General features: G+C 44.5%; 1 long non-coding RNA gene across 1 annotated transcript; it reads left to right on the top strand.

Moving 5' to 3' along the window:
• The first annotated feature begins 200 nt into the window (after nucleotides 1-200).
• LOC116226006 (uncharacterized) lies at nucleotides 201-7,198 on the top strand. The gene is made up of 3 exons (XR_016466535.1): nucleotides 201-232; nucleotides 348-418; nucleotides 6,215-7,198. It is a non-coding gene; the product is annotated as an uncharacterized LOC116226006 (long non-coding RNA).
• The last annotated feature ends 10,640 nt before the right edge of the window (nucleotides 7,199-17,838 follow it).

Genomic DNA, 17,838 nt, shown 5'->3' with positions numbered 1-17,838 from the left:
TTCTTGCCTTCCATAGTAGAAATGCTAAGTCACAGCTTGAACCAGTGGTTGAGCAGTTGAGCACCTGGTGGGAAGGCAGGGCCAATTCAGGGGAGCTCAGGTGCAAGCAATGCACTGAGTGACCACAAGGGGTGGAGCCAGGATCCAGCCCTTCCCAGACCTCATTTAAGGGTTGGCAGTGGAGGCAAGAGTGTCTTACTGGAGATCCCAGCCTACAAGAGGTCTTCTGTAGGTAAGCAGTTTTTCTTCTTTTGTTTCTGTACTCACAGTTGCTTTGTTTGGGCTTGTTCTCATTTGCTGCAGCCTACTACGATGCTATTATTGCTGTACTTTCCATCACATTACAGCATTACACCTATCTCAGCAGAGAGTAGGAGGTTGTCGTGTCTGAACTCATTTTGCTGAGAGATGAAAGCAGGTATGTTTGTTTTGCCTGCCAGAGTGCAGGATGCTGCCTTGTTGGAGAAGGATGAGTTGGTCACAACACACTTGGTCCTCCAAGTGTAGAGATGCAGATTGACCTAAATGGCTCAGCACTATTCCTGCCATAAAGCATAAACTCAATTTAAACTCTATTATATATAAAGCCTAAACTTGTGTATTGCCAGAAAAGTGAGCAGCTATGTCATACATCCAACCTATACAATGGAATACTCTCTTCCAGTCCTCCCCTTTCACAGCACTAATAGTAATTCATTCTGCACATCTGCTAATGCTCCTTGTCTCTCTCCATTGCCCGTGGCTTTTGTTCAAATGTTAATTCTGCATGTGCTACCTTTTATCTGGAGATGAAGATGGATTGCTGTGTCAGGCTGGATTTAAATTCATTTTGCTGTTAAAAATTTGTAATTATATTGAAAGGTTGTATGAAATCCAAGACCTCTCTGGGCTACTGTGGTTAATTAACTGCTACAGATATTGTGCATTCAATCGCATCATTCTTACTGCATTAAATTAAGTTATTAAACGTTTGAAATTGTTGAGATATTAGCAATGCTTGATCACTGGAAGGTCACACACTTCGTTACTCATCTAGGCCAAGTGCTGTGTGTTGGGCAATTTAAGTGCAAACGGATCTGTAGGTTGAAGGGCCCTCTGAGAAGGCATTTACCAATGGCTGGCAGATTTGAGGACGTACTTAGAGGCTGAGGCTGGGACCTTTGTGAAAGTGATGACTTTCCACATGCGATGGGTTAAATGAGATCTATTTCTCTGCCTGAAGGCTCCAAACAGCTTGTTTGTAGCAAAGGATAGGATTGCTCTAAATAAATTTGGATGAGAGCAAAGAGATTATGTTGGCTGATGATTAAGGCATTGGAACAGGCTGCCCAGGAAAGTGGTGGTGTGACCATCCCTGGGGGTGTTTGAGGAAAGTGGAGATAATGGTGCTGATGCATGTGGTGTAGTGGGGATGGGTTGATGGTTGGACTAGATGGTCTTAGAGGTATATCCTAACTTTAAGGATTCTATGGTTTGAAATTGGACAGAAACAACTACATATAGATAGTAATACAAAGGTATCTATTTCTATGCTGGAAAATGCTGTCTTTCCTACTTGTCCTTATTTGCCAAGCCTTTCACACCATTCTTTGTGTTAGGAGGCCTAGGTGAGTCCCAACTGCAGCCCTGGCCATCCTCAAATGTTGGAAATGCAGTTCGTGGATCTGTGTCATGCTATGATGTGCTAGGGCACGTGCTCTCAAGGAAAGCGTGCAGGTCAGCTGGACCTGGCAAGGAATGGGACTGGAGATAACACTGTGCTGATGCTCATGCTGTATTACTTGGTTGCAACCACCCCACGTAGTCTCTTCCCTTAACCTGCATTTGTCTTGCTACACTAGTAAGTAACCCCAGTTCCTCTCTCAGATGTGCTGGCAGCCCAGTTTATCTCTTTCCTATTTGTCTCCTTACTCCTCCCTGCGCACCACCCATCACTGGCAGAATGCAAACAACCATTTTGTACGTACTCAAAAGCCTTTTAACCGTCAAAAGGTAAGATATCTCTTGAAAGTGCATCTGGTGGTTCAGAGAAGCAGAAGAAAGCCATCGAGCTATGAGCAGGCTCTGCCCAGTTTGCTGGAAGGCATCACATGATGGTCTGAGATAACTGGTGAGGTAGTGAACACAGCTGCCATTCTCTTGTATGGGGGGAAACTGAGGCAGGAGGTTACGCAACATCATAGGCAGCAGAAATCTGCTTTCAGGGAACAAACCCAAACTTTTCCATTGCTCAGACTCCAGTGCAATGCTTTGTGGGGGGTGTTAAAGACAACCTCAGACTCTCTCTGCATGGAGGATGCTGTAGAACAGGGTCCAGACTTCAAGTCAGTATAGCAGAGCTTCTGTCTGCCCTGCCTAAGCAGACTCCACCTGCCACCTCTGTGCTGTAATGCAAGGAAGATGGCAGTGAATGTTCAATTCTCCACTGAAATTGCAGTAAGCCTTATTCTTCTCCTGCTTCTTATTCCGCATGCTCCCCAGAAATCAATATTTCTATCTGCTCCCCTGCGGAAATGTAGCATGCCCATCCTAATTGATCTTTTGGGAAAATACAGAGGGGAAGATGTTATTGTTTCTCTCTCAGCTGGATGTGTGCTATCATCTCCCAGACCCACAGCCTGCAGCTGGTTTTCTTTGTCAAATGATTTTGGCTTAGCTGCCATGATAATTACACAGCTGGGCAGTGGGAAATCCCGCCCAGTAGCTGACGCCTGGCTAATCGCCACTGGTTGTGTTTGGAGACTTGAGGACCTGCTGTAATAACACCGCCACTTAATTAGTCCTTTCCTGAGTAACTGCTTTGGAAAGCAGAGGAATTGCTGCTTCCTAGATCCTCTTAACTATGTGAGTACAAGATGGATGAAAGAAGTCCCAGTAAAAAAATCTATGAAGGGAGTTTATGCAGCTGGCTGTCAAAGCTCAGCCCTGCCTCAGTTTCTCTTCTTGAGTTTGTAAAGACAATCTAAATAACATCCGCTGCTGGGGCATGGTTTATCGTAAGGATGCTGGAGTTCGAATGTAGAGTAAAGAAATATGAATGTCTCTTTCTCTCCCAGGGCTGTATGGCAATTCACCCACCCCTCTGCTGATGGGGCTTTTGGCTTGCCTTTCATGCTATCCGTTCTGCTTCTAAAACTAATTCATGCTGATGTTTTGTTTCTAGGTTTTTATTAAAGGTGTGAAGAGTTCAGCTGCACAACTTAGCAGTGAGGTGAATAGCAGTACCTGTGTTTTCAACTTACTTCCCCTGGGAGAAATTTTGCAGAGATTTAAACTAATGTGTTCCCCCTTGCTCACCTTGGGCTTAGAGCACAGCCCTGTGAGCCACGTCTCAGCTGCCAGGCAGCATCTCACCATGACAAGGCTTCAATAAGCTTTATTGAGAGAAGATTAAAAAAAAAATAAATAAAATAGCATGAGATACAAATGTCTGTCCCCAAAAGAGAAACCTCACCTGCTCCTCTTCCTCACTGACCACCCAGCCCTCTTCATCTGCTCCCCAAAAGTCCATCAGACCTTCCTCTTGTTCCCATCCTGTCCCCAGCCCTTGACAGACCCTGTCTTCCTCATAGAATCATAGAGATCTTTTCCAATCTTACTGACCTACTCTTCTAAAGTCACCTAGTCCACTCACTAACCATGTCCCTCAGTGCCACGCTTCCATGTTTCTTGAATATCTCCAGAGAAAGTGATGCTACCACCTCTCTGGGCAGCCTGTTGCAAAGGTTGATGACTCTTTCAGAGCATAAATTTTTCCTAATATCCAAGCTCATTTTTTTCTTAATATACTGCTATCCTGAATACCTGCAGCTAGTGGCTATCCAACACCACCACTCTTTCCATGTTTGTCTTTCTGCTCATCCAGAGCCACTGCATTGCCTCTTCTTCTCGTAAAGGAAAGATGCACATTTTTGTCCTTCTTTTTTTTTTTTTTTTCTTCAGTCCTTTATTTCTTCCCTGACCCAACCTGCCCAAACCTACCTCTTCCTGTTGGCAGTTCTCACCCTGGTCAATGCCTCCAAATGCCATGCTCAAGTTCTTCCAGGCCAGCATTTTTGCTGTGTGGCAACTCCATTTCTCCCTAAATATGGGGATCTTTCCTTTTCCTCCTGGCATGCTCTCACTTGCCATTGATATGCATAGTCATCCTCCCTTTGTTGGTTGCAGTTCTTCTGACCTTCTCTATAGTAATTGTGGCACATTCAGGGACATCAAATATCTAGATCACTGTCCCAGTCAAGGAAAACATCCCTGAAAGCAAGAAAAGAGGCTATTTCCAGGAAAAAATAAAACAGCTGTAAGATGGCTCCACTTAGTTATTAAGACTCCAAGATATCTTAGTTTTATCTGGGCAAAGAATTGCCATTTTAGTGGAGGATTGGTTGGAAAAGGGAAATTCAAATCCTGATCCAAATTCATGTTTGCCCAGAGCTTCAGGAAGCTGAGATTTGTTATTGTAGTTTGGATCCACCTCATAAAAGTGTAGTCTACGTTCTGGAACTCAGATTCCAGCTGAAATTTCCCCCTCATTCATGCAGTTTCTGGTTTCAGCTTTTGGTCAGCATTATCCCTGGGAATGAGGTGCAAACACCATCTCTGATTTGGTGCTTGGGGTAGAGAAGCCTGAAAGTTTTTCATTTTTAATTGCTAGTACTTTGTTGTTGTTTTTTTCTTCTTTATTTACATGTAATATTCACATCTTGCATGCAAATATTGAATATTAGTGCAGTCAGTATCAGCCACGTGCTTTGTGGGGCACATTTGGGACTCAGGGCCAGTGGCTCCAGTTAAACTGTGGGTAAATGATATTTAGGTATGTTGGAGAACACCTTAATCTCCCAGAATCACAGGATCAAATGTGGGCTGCGTGGTCCAAACAAGATCTGCTGAATCTACTCTGGGTATCTTTTATTTTTTGCTGTGTAGCCTAATATCTGCAGTGATAGTTGGTACTGGTACTTCATAGGAAAAGCAGAAGACACGACTACTTGAGACCTATCTGTCCCCAGGAGGGCCATGAAGGTTGGATGTGGGATGGCCAAGACCCTGGTCACAGCCCTGAGGTCCCATATGTGAAAGAAAAGCCATCTGGGGAGAGAAGGTGAAAGAGAAGATGTGATGGTCCCTCGAAGGGATGTATTTACAGAGCTGGATGAAATTGTTCAGTCAAAACACTCTTTCTGCTGAAAATGCCTCTTTTTTCTTATAATATCAAAAATTTTCTGTGGGAAATGTCCAATTTCAACAACAACTTTAGGGCTTTCATTGAGAAGGAAAAAGCTTGAAAAACGTGTAGTTTTTTGGCAATGGAAAGCTAAGGAGCTTGGCAAAATCCCAAAACAAAACCAAAAATCAGAAACCCCAAATAGTTTTGGTTTGTGGCCCAAAAGTTTCCAGTTTTTGATTGCCAGAAACCAAACATTTTTCAGCTTTTACTTTTTCAATGAAAACTCCCAAACTTCTGCAGAGGGGAGGGGAAAGAAGAAAAAAGGTGTTACAATAAGTTTTGTTGTCACCAATTTTCTCTCGTAGGAACAGAAACAATTTTTGACTTTACCCTTCTCCTCCATGGATAGTGAGCATGAGCGTGGGATTAGGACGGGCTGTTTGTGAGCTCCCTTTGTGTGTCAACCTGAGCTGCAGCATCTTTTTTTGGCTGAGCTCCTCCAGCACTGGCTGCCTGCCCATTGTGGGCTGTCTCTGGGCAGGTTTGAGCATCCCCTGTAAAATAATTTGGACCTTCAGCTTCCAGAAAAGTCAGCAGCATCCTCAGGATGGTAAACATAATGTGGGATAGCTGGGCATCGACAGGATCTGTCCCTCAGTAAAACTACCTTTGTATTGGCAAGGGCATTGGGATTACACAACACATCTTGGCTTCTTAATTGTGATTTTTCCAGCCTTCCTTCCCACCCACTGTGCCTGGGATTACACCTGTCTTAGTGTACATGTTCTACACTGCTGTGTTCCAGCTTGGATGCTCTCCCTTAAAAACAATTACTTCATGTGTTGGGTCTAGTTAACACTCCTTTGCAGTGCTCAAGTTCACTGACCTTGCAGATGCTGAGTGTTAGCTGTTGAGCACTAGTTGCCATATGTAACTCTCATTACCTCAGTGTAGACAAGACCTGTTTACACCTTTAGAGCTTTAAAATCTTTGAAGCGAATCAGCTGTGGGAGGCTTGATAGCAATTCTTTTTTTTTTCCTTCCCAGTGATGCTGGGTACCAGTATGTACTTATAACTTCATTGGAGCTATGAGAGATGGATGCCCAAGGAAGCTCAGCTAACTTTTTGCCCTCTTCTGCCCAACTGAAATCATCACCATATATACAGCCAAGTCTTTGTGGATTTTCTTCATTTCAGATGTAAAGGTGACCAGCTGTTGGTTGAGTACTGCAGAGACCTTTGGAGAACCATACGTGTTCAGCTGGGGATGAAGGGCTAAATTCAGACCATTTGTGCTCTTGGCATGATACTCACCCTCATCAGCGCTGTGTTTGCTTTAGAAGTCTGACTTAGCTGGCATGTCTCCGTCATTGGCTAATGAGGATTAATTCTGATTCTCTTCAGGCTTCAGAGAAACAGATTGTGGAGGGGCTTTCATCACAGGGGGAATTTAGGAAGCTAGCAAAGCATCTTAACCCAAACCACACCACTGATGGCTTTCAGTCAAAAAGGAGGACAGATGAGATTAACCTAAAACCCCTTTGCTTCCTTGTGGGGACTATAAACCCCAATGCCAAGTGAGAGAAGAATGCAGGAAAAGAATCATTTTAATGTGGATGTGTAAGAAACTGGACCACCAAGTCCATTCCACATCGGCCACTGAGCAGTCATCAGAGGGTGTTGACTTTTGACCACTACTGTTTTTGTTAACAAGGAAAATAAAACCATATGTTGCCTAAGTAGATGCACAAAACTTTTCTCCAAATCCCTACAGACAAACTGTCAGCAGCAAAAGTATTTACTTTGGTAATGCAGCTGGGCTTAATCCCAGCCCCATTGTGTTTGTGCATGCCTTTTCACCACTGAGCTCAATAACACGCTGCTTGCGAAGAGGGTGAATGAATGCATGCAGCATGATTTCTGTTATTAGGCCTATCGGTTACATCCTGAGACAAAAGGCTGGAATCAACAATGGTAGCACTACATAAGCACTGCTCATGCTTTGAGTTAGGCTAAGTGGAAATCTTAGTCATAAGTCACATCAACTAGCCATCAGCTTGAGGTAGGCCAGCAGGACTTGGCCCAGTGGTGCGGATCCTCAGCTGGCTTAAATCAGTGTAAAGCCAGTGTAGTCCAAGGAGCCCCAGCTGAGGATTCTGGCGCCTACTGTCTATTTGTGAGCTTAGTGGTTGCTGAATACTTAATTTGCCAGGCTGCAAGCTGCTGCGGCTGAGCAGCTGGGGGTAGCATAGCCTGGTGGGTCCCCAGCTGGGACCTCTGCAGGTATAGACATCATTTGGGGTCATGCCCAGAGTGACAGGACCACCACGTGCTGCTCCTCCTCTCCCTCCAGCTTCCCTGGTATTCCCATGTTGAATAAGTTGGCTGGGACACTGCAGGGGTAGAGGACAAGAGTGGTAGTTGGGTGGAAAGGTCTATGGGTTGGGTGTGAATGCCAAGTAGATCTTTAATTTAGTGTATTTCTGAGAATGATTTGGTAATAGAAACGGCAGCGAGGAATGCTTTATAACTCTGACCTCAGGTCAGTTACTCTGTGATGGACTCTCTATGGAAGATGTGTCCAAAAATAGCTGCTTTCAGTGATAAACTAATATGTAGGGAATCTGTTGCATGTGTTCCTGAAGTGATTTTTCTGTTATATGCGTTAAAACAGGGCCATCGCTGACTGAGGTCATCTATGGGTTGGGGGGTGGATGATGTGGGTCTGTATGCAGTGCCCTGAAGTGATACCCAAACTAAACAAATGTGTCTCTGCATTGGCTTGGCACGATTCCCTCCTGAGAAGAAATGACTATTCAGGCTTTGCTGGGACAAGAGTCTCCTTTCCATGATAAAAAGCTCCCTATCCTGGTTACAACAAGACCTACCGGTAATGGTAAGATGGGAGGAGAAATAAATGAGTGAATGATAGAATCCTAGAAACACTGAATCCTTATGGTTGTAAAAGATCACTAAATTCATCCAGTACAACCATCAACCCATCCCTACCATGCCCACTTAACCATGTCCCTCAGTGCCACATCTCCATGTTTCTTGAACGCCTCCAGGGATGGTGTCTCCATCACCTTCCTGGGCAGCCTGTGCCAATGCATTAACACACTTTCTGGGAAGAAATTCCTCCTAATAAATATACAGTCTTCTGTGGAAGGTGAGGAAGGATCTGGAAGAACTGGGATGAATGGAAGCTTTCTCTGCAAGGCTTGGAGCTACATAGTTGTGATCTGCCTGTAATTTGTGGGAATGAGGCAGGAATGGTCAAAACACTTGGTACCTAATCTAGCTTGTTTGCATCCCTCCAAGAGCCTTCATCATGCCTTTTGTGTGACTTATTCTCAAGCACAGAGTTACCCTTGATATGGACTTTGACACAGGCATATCCAGAACAGAAAGACAAAGGCAGATGTGCCCACTGCTGTCACTGCAGACATCTGTAAGTGAGGTCCAAGCTGGACACAGCTTTCTGTAGTGCTGTAGGATGTAGAAGACCTGGAGGCAGCATGCTGCCAGCGTGTCCCAGTCCTCACTGTGCTCTGCTAGTGCCCTAACACGATTCTCACCCTATTGAAAAGTGACAGAAGGACTGCTTTACAAAGCAGAAAGCTGTGGCTGCTGCAATTCCAGTTTGGAAAGTGGAGAAATGCCACCTGTCCTCACTGTCATCAGAAGAGCTGAAGTATTTTGATTAAAACCCAGAGTCCTTTTTAGCATGGCTGCAGCTGGGGTGTGGAAGCAGCTCTGTGAAAAGCTGTTTCAGTGGCCTCTCTTTGTACTCCATAGAAATGAGTTTCTATCAAAGTGGGTTGTGCTGCGGGTCTAAGGAACCCCAAAAAATGGTTCCTCAGTGCAAATTATCCCATTCCTAAACTCTGGAAATAAATCAGGAAAGGAGATTTTGGCCCACGTTTCTCCTTGTGAAGCAAACATAAGGATTTTCTTTTCTGTCAAGGTAAAGACTTATGGACAAACCAAATCAAGCTGCCTGGGGAGGTGGTGGAGTCACCAACCCTGGGGGTTTTCAAGAAAAATGGAGATGTTGCATTAAATGACATGGTTTAGTGATATATTGGGGATGGGTTGGTGGTTGACTTAGATGATCTTAGTGGTCTTTCCAACATTAGTGATTTTATGATTCTGTGATCTTCCCAACTGAGTGAAGCACGCGCTATCCACTTGTCACACAGCAGCTCGTAAGGATGCAATTTTTTTCTAATAATTTATTATTAACTTGAATGTATTCCTTATAGACCTATGGGATGCAAAACTTGTAGACTAGGAAACAAATAGGGCCATGGTGAGATGGGTTCTTTAAGATGTCTTTTTGTAGAGGTGCAGAAAGGAAAACATGCTTCCTTTGTTAGGAAAAAATGATACCAGAAAAAATTTAGAGATCATTCCTAAAATGGAAAACATGGGACACTTATTTTACTGCTGGTTGATACCATTTGGCTCACAAAAGGGGAAGATATTCTGATATTTTTTCCCTAAACAATTTTTTTCTTTTTCTTTTTTAAATTTAAGCTGGAGTCTTATTGCTTGTGAATCTGAAGTTTTCATTCAAAACCTCCTATGGGGTGAGAGGCCGGGAATTATTTGAAATAATTCTTCCTGTACAGAAACCCTGAAACTCTCAGCATTGTCCTAGTGTTGCTCCTTCCACGCATCCTAGGGAAAGCCCTCTATTCAAGTTCTTCCTGGAGTGAAGTTGCTTTAAGGGAGATGCCCCATCCTTGGGAGCGTTCAAGGCTGGGTTGGATGGGGCCCTGGGCAGCCTGTTCTGGTGAGTAGCAACCAGCCCACGTCAGGGGGTTGGCACTGGATGGTCTTTAAGGTCCCTTCCAACCTAAGCCATTCTGTGATTCCCAATGTTCTTGAGCCCCAGCCTTTTTCCTGCCAATTTGCTGTCCTGCTGCCATGCCAAAACAATTCCTTATGGGTCGTGCTGCACATGGGCTCCAACTAGGCTTAAAATTTCAATTATTTCAGTTCCCCCACTTTGGCCCCGAGTGTTTGAGTCTATCCCTGAGCTGTTCACAGACAGTTGCATGGGGCTGAAGGACAGGACACGCATGGCCCTCTGTAGCTGGCTTTGCCTCTGGAAAAACATCACATGGAAGATGCTTGTGAGAATTTTCTGGCCAGCACTGTGTGTTATGGAAGCCATCACTGCACTGAGATCAGGCTCTGCCTGAATAAAACCTCCTTTGCTGACCTCAGTGCCAATTGCTTCAAGTAATTAAGTCCTGAGCAGCACGATGTGGAGTAGGTCCTGTGTAGCATGCAATATTGCGTGGTAAGGACACAAACACAGGTGCTCTCTGGGCAGTTGTGCATGAGCTAATGTCACGTTAAAGATTTCCCATCTCTTGGTGCCCAGAACAGAAAAATGGGTTTGAACCACAGGATAATTATAAGTGAGTTAAAATGTTCCTGGGCTCCCTAAGCCAGCTAGGATGCTATTTAAAGGAATGTATCACTCTCTGCTCTGTCCTCTGGTCTGCACAGGGAGCTTTCATTAGAGCAGCTGACAGAGAGAGGCACTGAGCCTTGGAGTGCTCGTGCAGCTTTTCACGGACATCTCAGCTTGAAAGAGCCTTTGACTGTGCATCTTGCAAAATGTTTTCTCTGAGATGTCAAAACACGCATCAGTCAAACTAAAGGAGTCTGGAAAGCATTAGGTGCATGTAGGCGCTGCAGTACCGATGTGGCTGGGGCTACTTGGGGTTCACAGCAGGCACTTCCCGAAGATTTACAAAAGCACTGTGGTCCTTGGGGGATTTCTGATGTCCTGGGTGGCTCTGCCATGATGGAGACAAACCTCAATCCCAGCAGGATTTGTCTGTGGGAGGGATTAAACTTTCAAAACCCAAAGGTTTGAAAGCGAGCAAACAACTTTTGTTGTCCTATCTCTAAGAGCACATCGTGCATTTTCTTCTCTTCCAGAACATGATGTGACACACAGAACCACCTGGCGGCAGAGGAGAGGCTGCTTCGTGGGATGTAGGCAGGGATGGAGGGTTGTGAGGCACAATTACAGCATCCCATGGGGATCACCTGAGCTGGGTGCCTTGAGAGGTGGTGCAGCTTCTAAGACCCCATGTGGTCCTATGATTTGTGGTCTGTGACTCAGATACAAGCTTGCCCTATAGGGTCTGGCATGTGAAGCTGAGAAGCAGATCATGGAACTATAGAATTCTTAAGGTTGGAAAAGACCACTAAGACCATACAGTCCAACCATCAACCCATTCCCACCATGTCCACTGACCTATGTCTCTCAGTGCCACACCTCCATGGTTTCTGAACATCTTCGGGCACGGTGACTCCACCACCTCCCTGGGCAGCCTGTGCCACTGTATCACCACTTCTTCTGCGGGGAATTTTTTCCTAATATCCAACCTAATCCTCTCCTGGTGCAAGTTAAGGCCATTCTCTCTCATTCTATTGCTGTTACCTGTGAGGAGAGGCTGACTTCCACATCGTACAGCTTCCTTTCAGGGAGCTGCAGAGAGCTATGAGGTCTTCCCTGAGCCTCCTCTTCTCCAGAGTAAACAATCCCAGCTCCCTCAACCACCCCTCATAAGTCTTCCAGATGAACCATCTTGCAGCTTTGCAAGCTTACAAGGCACTGCTATGATTAGCAGGAGATAATTCTGTGTCCCACTCTCAACCTTGATTGCCTGAAGGCAGTTGGAGGGGGCTTAGGAACATGCAGCATCTCAGTTTTCCAAAGTGAAAGACAGCAAGCATAACACAAAGATGGACACAGAGGAAAGCTGGCTTCAGCAAAACTCCTGCATGTATTTCAGCAATCTGCTGAGAGCTGCTTGAAACCATTTACTTTCAGAAGCACAGTTAGTGGCATGGTGTATATGGGTTGATAGTTGGACTAGACTGTCTTAGTGGTCTTTTCCAACCTTAATGATTCTGTTATTCTTTGATTCCATGTCTGTGTTGTCTGAAAACATGCGAGTGTGGCCTCGGGCATGGCCAGAGGGTGTCCTTCAGAGCACACGGGATCAGAGCTCAGGGCTGAGCTCGCTGCTCTGCTGGAGCCCTCTGAAAGGTGCCAGGCTGGCGGCTCGGCGGTGCCAGCTGTGTCCCCGGGTGCCCATGAGCAGGTTCCTCTCAAGCCGCTCGTTGCTGGAATGCAGGCATAGCGTTTCCATGAGTAAGCCTCACTCGCAAGGCTGCATGTTTGCAGGATGAGGCCATGGAGGGAATTAGCAAGCTGCCAGCCTTTTGCGGGGCTGGCGAGGTGCATGCGGTGTGGAGCTGGGCACATTCACGCTTGAGAGCTTTTAATTTCATGCTTCCCGAGCAAGGACTTTTCTCTGTAAAAGCTACTTTTTTTTTTTTTTTTTTTTTTTTGTATATAATATAATATTTATTTAAAAACTAGAAAAGTAAAGTAGGGATGGAAGAAAGCTGGGGCACTTCTGAGGCATTTTTCTGTTTCGCACTTTTGTTGTGCACAATGCAGTCCTGCACTGTGCATCTGAGACACGTCACTAGTAAACCAAAACTGCAAACACAGTGCTAAAATCACGCTGAGGCTGAGCCATTCCCCTTCCCAGCACAGAAGATAGCAGATGAAGTGCAGGCTCAGTGCACCCATGGGGCAGGTCCCCATTCAGCCTTGTGAGCACTGCAGCACCCTGTCCTCCCACGAGGACTAATTAGCCTTGGATTTTGGATACCGCTGTGAAGTGGCTGGATCTGAGGCCACCCCTGGGACCTGTGCACTGTGCTCTACATTCTCTTAGCAAGGAATGGCAGACTGCAGGGAATGTAGCAAAATTGCTGGGCTTGCTTCATGTAAATGTGAAAATCATAGAATCATAGAATGGCTTGGTTTGGAAGGAACATTAAAGCCCAGCCAGTTCCAACTCCCTGCCAAGAGCTGGTTTTCCCTTAGTAGATCAGGCTGCCCAGGGCCCCATCCAACCTGGCTTTGAACACCTCAGTTTTCCTTTTCTCTAATTCACTCCTTGCTCTATAGTCCTAAACACCATCTTGGATCTGCAAATCAGTCTTTACCTGTTTTCTAGCCCTTTAAACCTTTTCTTCCATCCAACAGATAACCGTGGAAAACTTAAGGTTCATGGCCACAATCCTCTCATGGGTGTGAGTGCAGTCCAAGTAAATAAATCCTGAGTGCAAGCATTCACACATGAAGAACTTCACACTCAGAAACATGACCACACTAAATTGCTGCCAGAGCTTTAAAGGCAGCTTTTGAAAATATTGGCCCCACATCTTGTAATTCTGGAGCAAATAGTTTGATTCATTAGGGAAATGTCAGCTCATTGCACCTAGGGCAGCATCCTAGGGATGCAGGGATGGAGACAGCACTCTGCTTGTACATAAATGCAGACTGGGCTGATTAGCTACCAGAGGAAATGGGAGCCTTTATGATTTCAATCTTATTTTCCATATTTGTGCAATTACAAAGACTTGATGTAGAAGAGTTTCTTGCAAGTACGTCAAGCATATGCTCCACAGAAACACTCAGAACAATGTTTTTGGCTCCTGTAACTAATGCTAGCAGAAGAATCATTTTCCTGACAGTCAACATCAGTTTTTATTAGGAATGAGCATTTTCCTTGCCTTTCCTTTGCTTTCCCTTCCTCTTCCCATTCCTCTTCCCCTTCTTTTCCCCTTCCCCTTCTCTTTCTGCTTTCCCCCTCTCTTTTCCCTTTCCCCTTCTCTTTTCCTTTCCCCTTCCCTTTCCTTTTTGTTTTCCAATTCCTGCAGTGCTGCTGATAGTTAATCATTACCATTTTATGTGAGGTCATGGCAATCAGTTTGAATTGTACATATGTAAAAGTGTAGTCTGTAAATCTCAGATCAGTGCTGGAACATGTAGCTGGTGTATCTGTATAAACCACTTTCAGACTGCAAACTTCAGCACTGATAAGTTAGAAGATTCCAAAATGAAGGTATTTACTGTCTATCTTCATTTAGCTCTCTCTCAATTCCATCTTGTGGCCATCTCAGGGGAGGTTCAAGCTAGATATTAGGAAAAATTATTTTCCAAAAGAGTGGCCAAGCATTGAAACAGGCTGCCCAGGAAAGTCACCATCTCTGGAAGTGTTCAATAAATGTGGAGATATGGCACTTGGGGACTTGGTTTTAGTGGGTGTGGTGGGATTGGGTTGACACTAGAACTAGATGATCTTAGTGGTCTTTTCCAACCTTAATGGTTCTATGATTCTATTTTTGTGCATCACTTTAGCAGACAGCACTCGCTCAACGCTTTTTCAGCCCAGTGTTTGCTCCAACACATCCTGTCGATGACGTAGGGACCTTAGTCCATCACACCTATCCCCACATGAGCCCTGGTTGCTCAGGACCTTGCAGTGCTGCTCTTCAAGCAGGGGCTCTTGCTTGTCTGAGGATCATACCAGCTGGTCTCACTTTCAGCCCTCTGAGGCTTCTTCTTCCAAAAAACCTCCCTGGCTTTCATTCCCACAGCAGCCCCAGGAGAGATTCAAGGTCTAGTTGTTGAGTTATAATGCATATCATGGAAAGGGATGAGCAGTGAGATCTTCTTGTCTGTTGCAAAGCCCTTATATTTAACCCTGTGTTTTACATGCACATATGCATGTGGTATGGGTAAGACCTGTTCATCTGCAGGGAATTGGAACTTGGTGATCCTTGGGAACCCTTCCAACACAAGCCATTCTATAATTCTATGATTCTATCTCTGTAAGTGCAAAGTATCAAATGGGAGGAAATGTTCATACAGACAGGAACTTAATTTTACCCACGTTTCCTGATATTTGAAGCCACACAGTCCATCACTACACAAAATCCATTCCTGACACTGTGTCACCAGGGCGCCGAACAATTTACCTGATAGTACAAGAAGGGCCATGAACTTCAGTAGAACCAAGCACACACACAGGTATTCCCAAATTAGACTTGTTTGCTTCAACACTGACGTGAAAAGCCATAGCCTTTAGTTATTGACATATTGTGGGTTAAAGCTTTTAGACAGTGTATTGAGCAAACTTATTGTATGTGTAACCAGGGTTAAATTTTATCCTTCCCCCCAGCCCTCACCTTTTATTACGTGTTTTGTTTTAATCACAATTTGCTTGGATTCAGCTGATAGTTTCTGAGGGCTTCATCCTCGTCTCTTTTGCTAAACTTAGCTACACTTTTAGCAAAGAGATGTTACTTGAACCCGACTTGAAGGGAAAGGTACAATTAGTAACAAGAAAATTCAATTACTGAACATCTACCAGTGACGAAGTGCTGTGGAAAATGTTTTGATCTGAACAAAACACTTTGTCCTGTGCAAACTGAAATATTGCCTGATATCAAGGGCTTTCCATAAGCAAGTGGAAATAAATGTAATTATGATAGGCAGAAAGGAAAAATCAATGTTTTGCTTTGAAAATTAGCTTTTTCTTGGTTGTTTTTTCTGGCAGAGACAGTCTGACGAGACTTTATGAAATATTTTGATCAGCTTGAAATTGTCTCTCCCTCTTTTTTTTTCTTTCTAACCAAAAGGATGTATTTTTTTGGCTGAAAATTTTTACTGTATCCAAAAAGGGAAATCATTCTGTCTTGGGTATTGTAAAACGCCCCGTGTTTCATTGGCTTTTAATGGAACCTTAATAGCAGTTGGCAGCGTAGATGATGAAGCTGGAAGGCTGCAGTGAAATTAATATAATCAGAAGTTGTTCTGAGGCTCACAACCATGAGAAAGCTCTCAAAGCCCATAACTATTCACCCAGCCATAAAAGTGGCTGATCTCATTTCTTCCCATCCGGACCCATCCTTGGGAGAACAGCTCATGACTGCAAGAAACCCATGAGGGACTGTGCTATTGCTATTGATTTTTGACAAAAGATGTGCAGATACTGCAGCAAGGAGGGGAAGGATCAGCTTTGCAAAAAAAGAAGCCTGCTGAAATCTGGAAAAGCTCTTGCATCTGGGAAGGAGGGGATAAATTTTAATCAATGTCAGTGTTTCCAGGCGATTTAGAAAAGCCTGACTATGCAGTAAGCTGTAATGACCTCTGGCAGACTTTTAATCTACATGCAGCATTATAACTTGCTTGTTTTATAAATGATGAACACTGCTTCCACGTCACTTGGAGCAGTTGCATCTGAGCGAGCTTGGAGCTGAAGTGAGACATGATATTGCTTAGAGGATTCCTTTAATAGAGCCTAAAATGGAGTTAGGAGAAACATACCCAAGGGATTGGTTACCTGGGCTGATCGTTGTGGTTTTGAGGGGCATGGTTTAGTGGGCTGATGAGTTGAAGGTTGGACTGGATGATCTTAGTGGTCTTTTCCAACCATAATGATCCCATGATTCTCTTGCTCCACTGTGTTGTTTATTTCTCCCTCTCACATATTCCCATGATCTTTCTTTTCTCGTCATTACTGCTGTATATTCAGAAAGTTTTTGGCTTTCATATCAGTTTGCCTATTGTAGAACCTTTAATAACAGCTATTTCCTGGTAGTGAATGTGTGACTTGGTCCAGCGGGACCTGTTTGTAGCATAGTTTTCTATAATTACCCAAAATTTACACAGCAATTCCAGGCCTATTATATGGGGCATAGTATGTAATTACAGGCATAACATATTAGGTCCTAATAACAGCAAATATATCATTACACAAATCATTCATGTAACTGTGCTGATATTTTTATATGGAGTAAGTGAATACAATTACTAATAATTGCCATACACATCTTACAGCTGCAGTGTAACTGGTGCCACTACAACACAGAGCAGGGCAGCAGCTGGGAAGCTCCCGAGGAAATGCCTGTGAAACATTGCATCTGAAAGCCAAGGTGAATTTGGATGCAGATGTGTGTATATGCAGTTAATATGACAATCTGGGAGGGATCCACGTTGTCTTGCTTAGATTTTGTGTCTCCTAGTCATGCGTGTGAGAAGGTTCTCCATACCTGTAGAGTTTATGGCGATCCTCCAGGAGGTATAGGTGGTCCTCCAGGCTGTAGACAAAGAGAGTGAATCCTACAAAAGCAGCAGCAAGCAAAGTTGGGCCATCAGGTCACCAAAGAGAGGTGAGGGTCTCAGATTGGGTATTAGGAAAAATTACCTCTAAGGAGGAGTGGTGATGCATTGGAACAGGCTGCCCAGGGAGGTGGTGGAGTCACCATCCCTGGAGGTGTTTAAGAAAAGGGTAGATGTAGCACTGAGGGACCACTAACCATGGTTTGTGGGTATGGTGGGGATGGACTGGGGCAGGACTACATGCTCTTAGTGGTTTTTTCCAACCTTTTAGAATTCTGTGATTCACTGAGGAAGTCATGCATCCCACTTTTCATTTCCAAAGAGCTAGTCTTGATCCACTCTGTGTAACAGAAGTGCTTTGAGCCTGTAGGGAAACTGTTAGTGCTGGCATCTGTCAGGCAGCACCCATGTGCTGTCAGTTAATGACACAGATGTTTTATGTGGCTAATTGTGAGTCTCTGCATGCAGGTTTATGGGAGATTTGGGTTGATGCGTATGGCTTTATAGAGGAATTGGGCTGATGCACACAAGTTAGGGGATTGATTTAGGCACGGCCATCCTGGCACCCTGATGTGCATCATTTCAACCCTTGGCAAGGAGGGCAGCTTGGTGGAGGACAGATGCAATGGAGAGTTTGTTTCTCCGTGCCAG

This window comes from Phasianus colchicus, chromosome 4 (genome assembly GCF_987193195.1).
Source record: "Phasianus colchicus chromosome 4, bPhaCol1.hap1.1, whole genome shotgun sequence".
Classification (NCBI taxonomy): Eukaryota; Metazoa; Chordata; class Aves; order Galliformes; family Phasianidae; genus Phasianus; species Phasianus colchicus.
The sequence above is the reverse complement of the archived record's forward strand: the minus strand, read 5'-3'. Positions and strand labels throughout refer to the sequence as shown.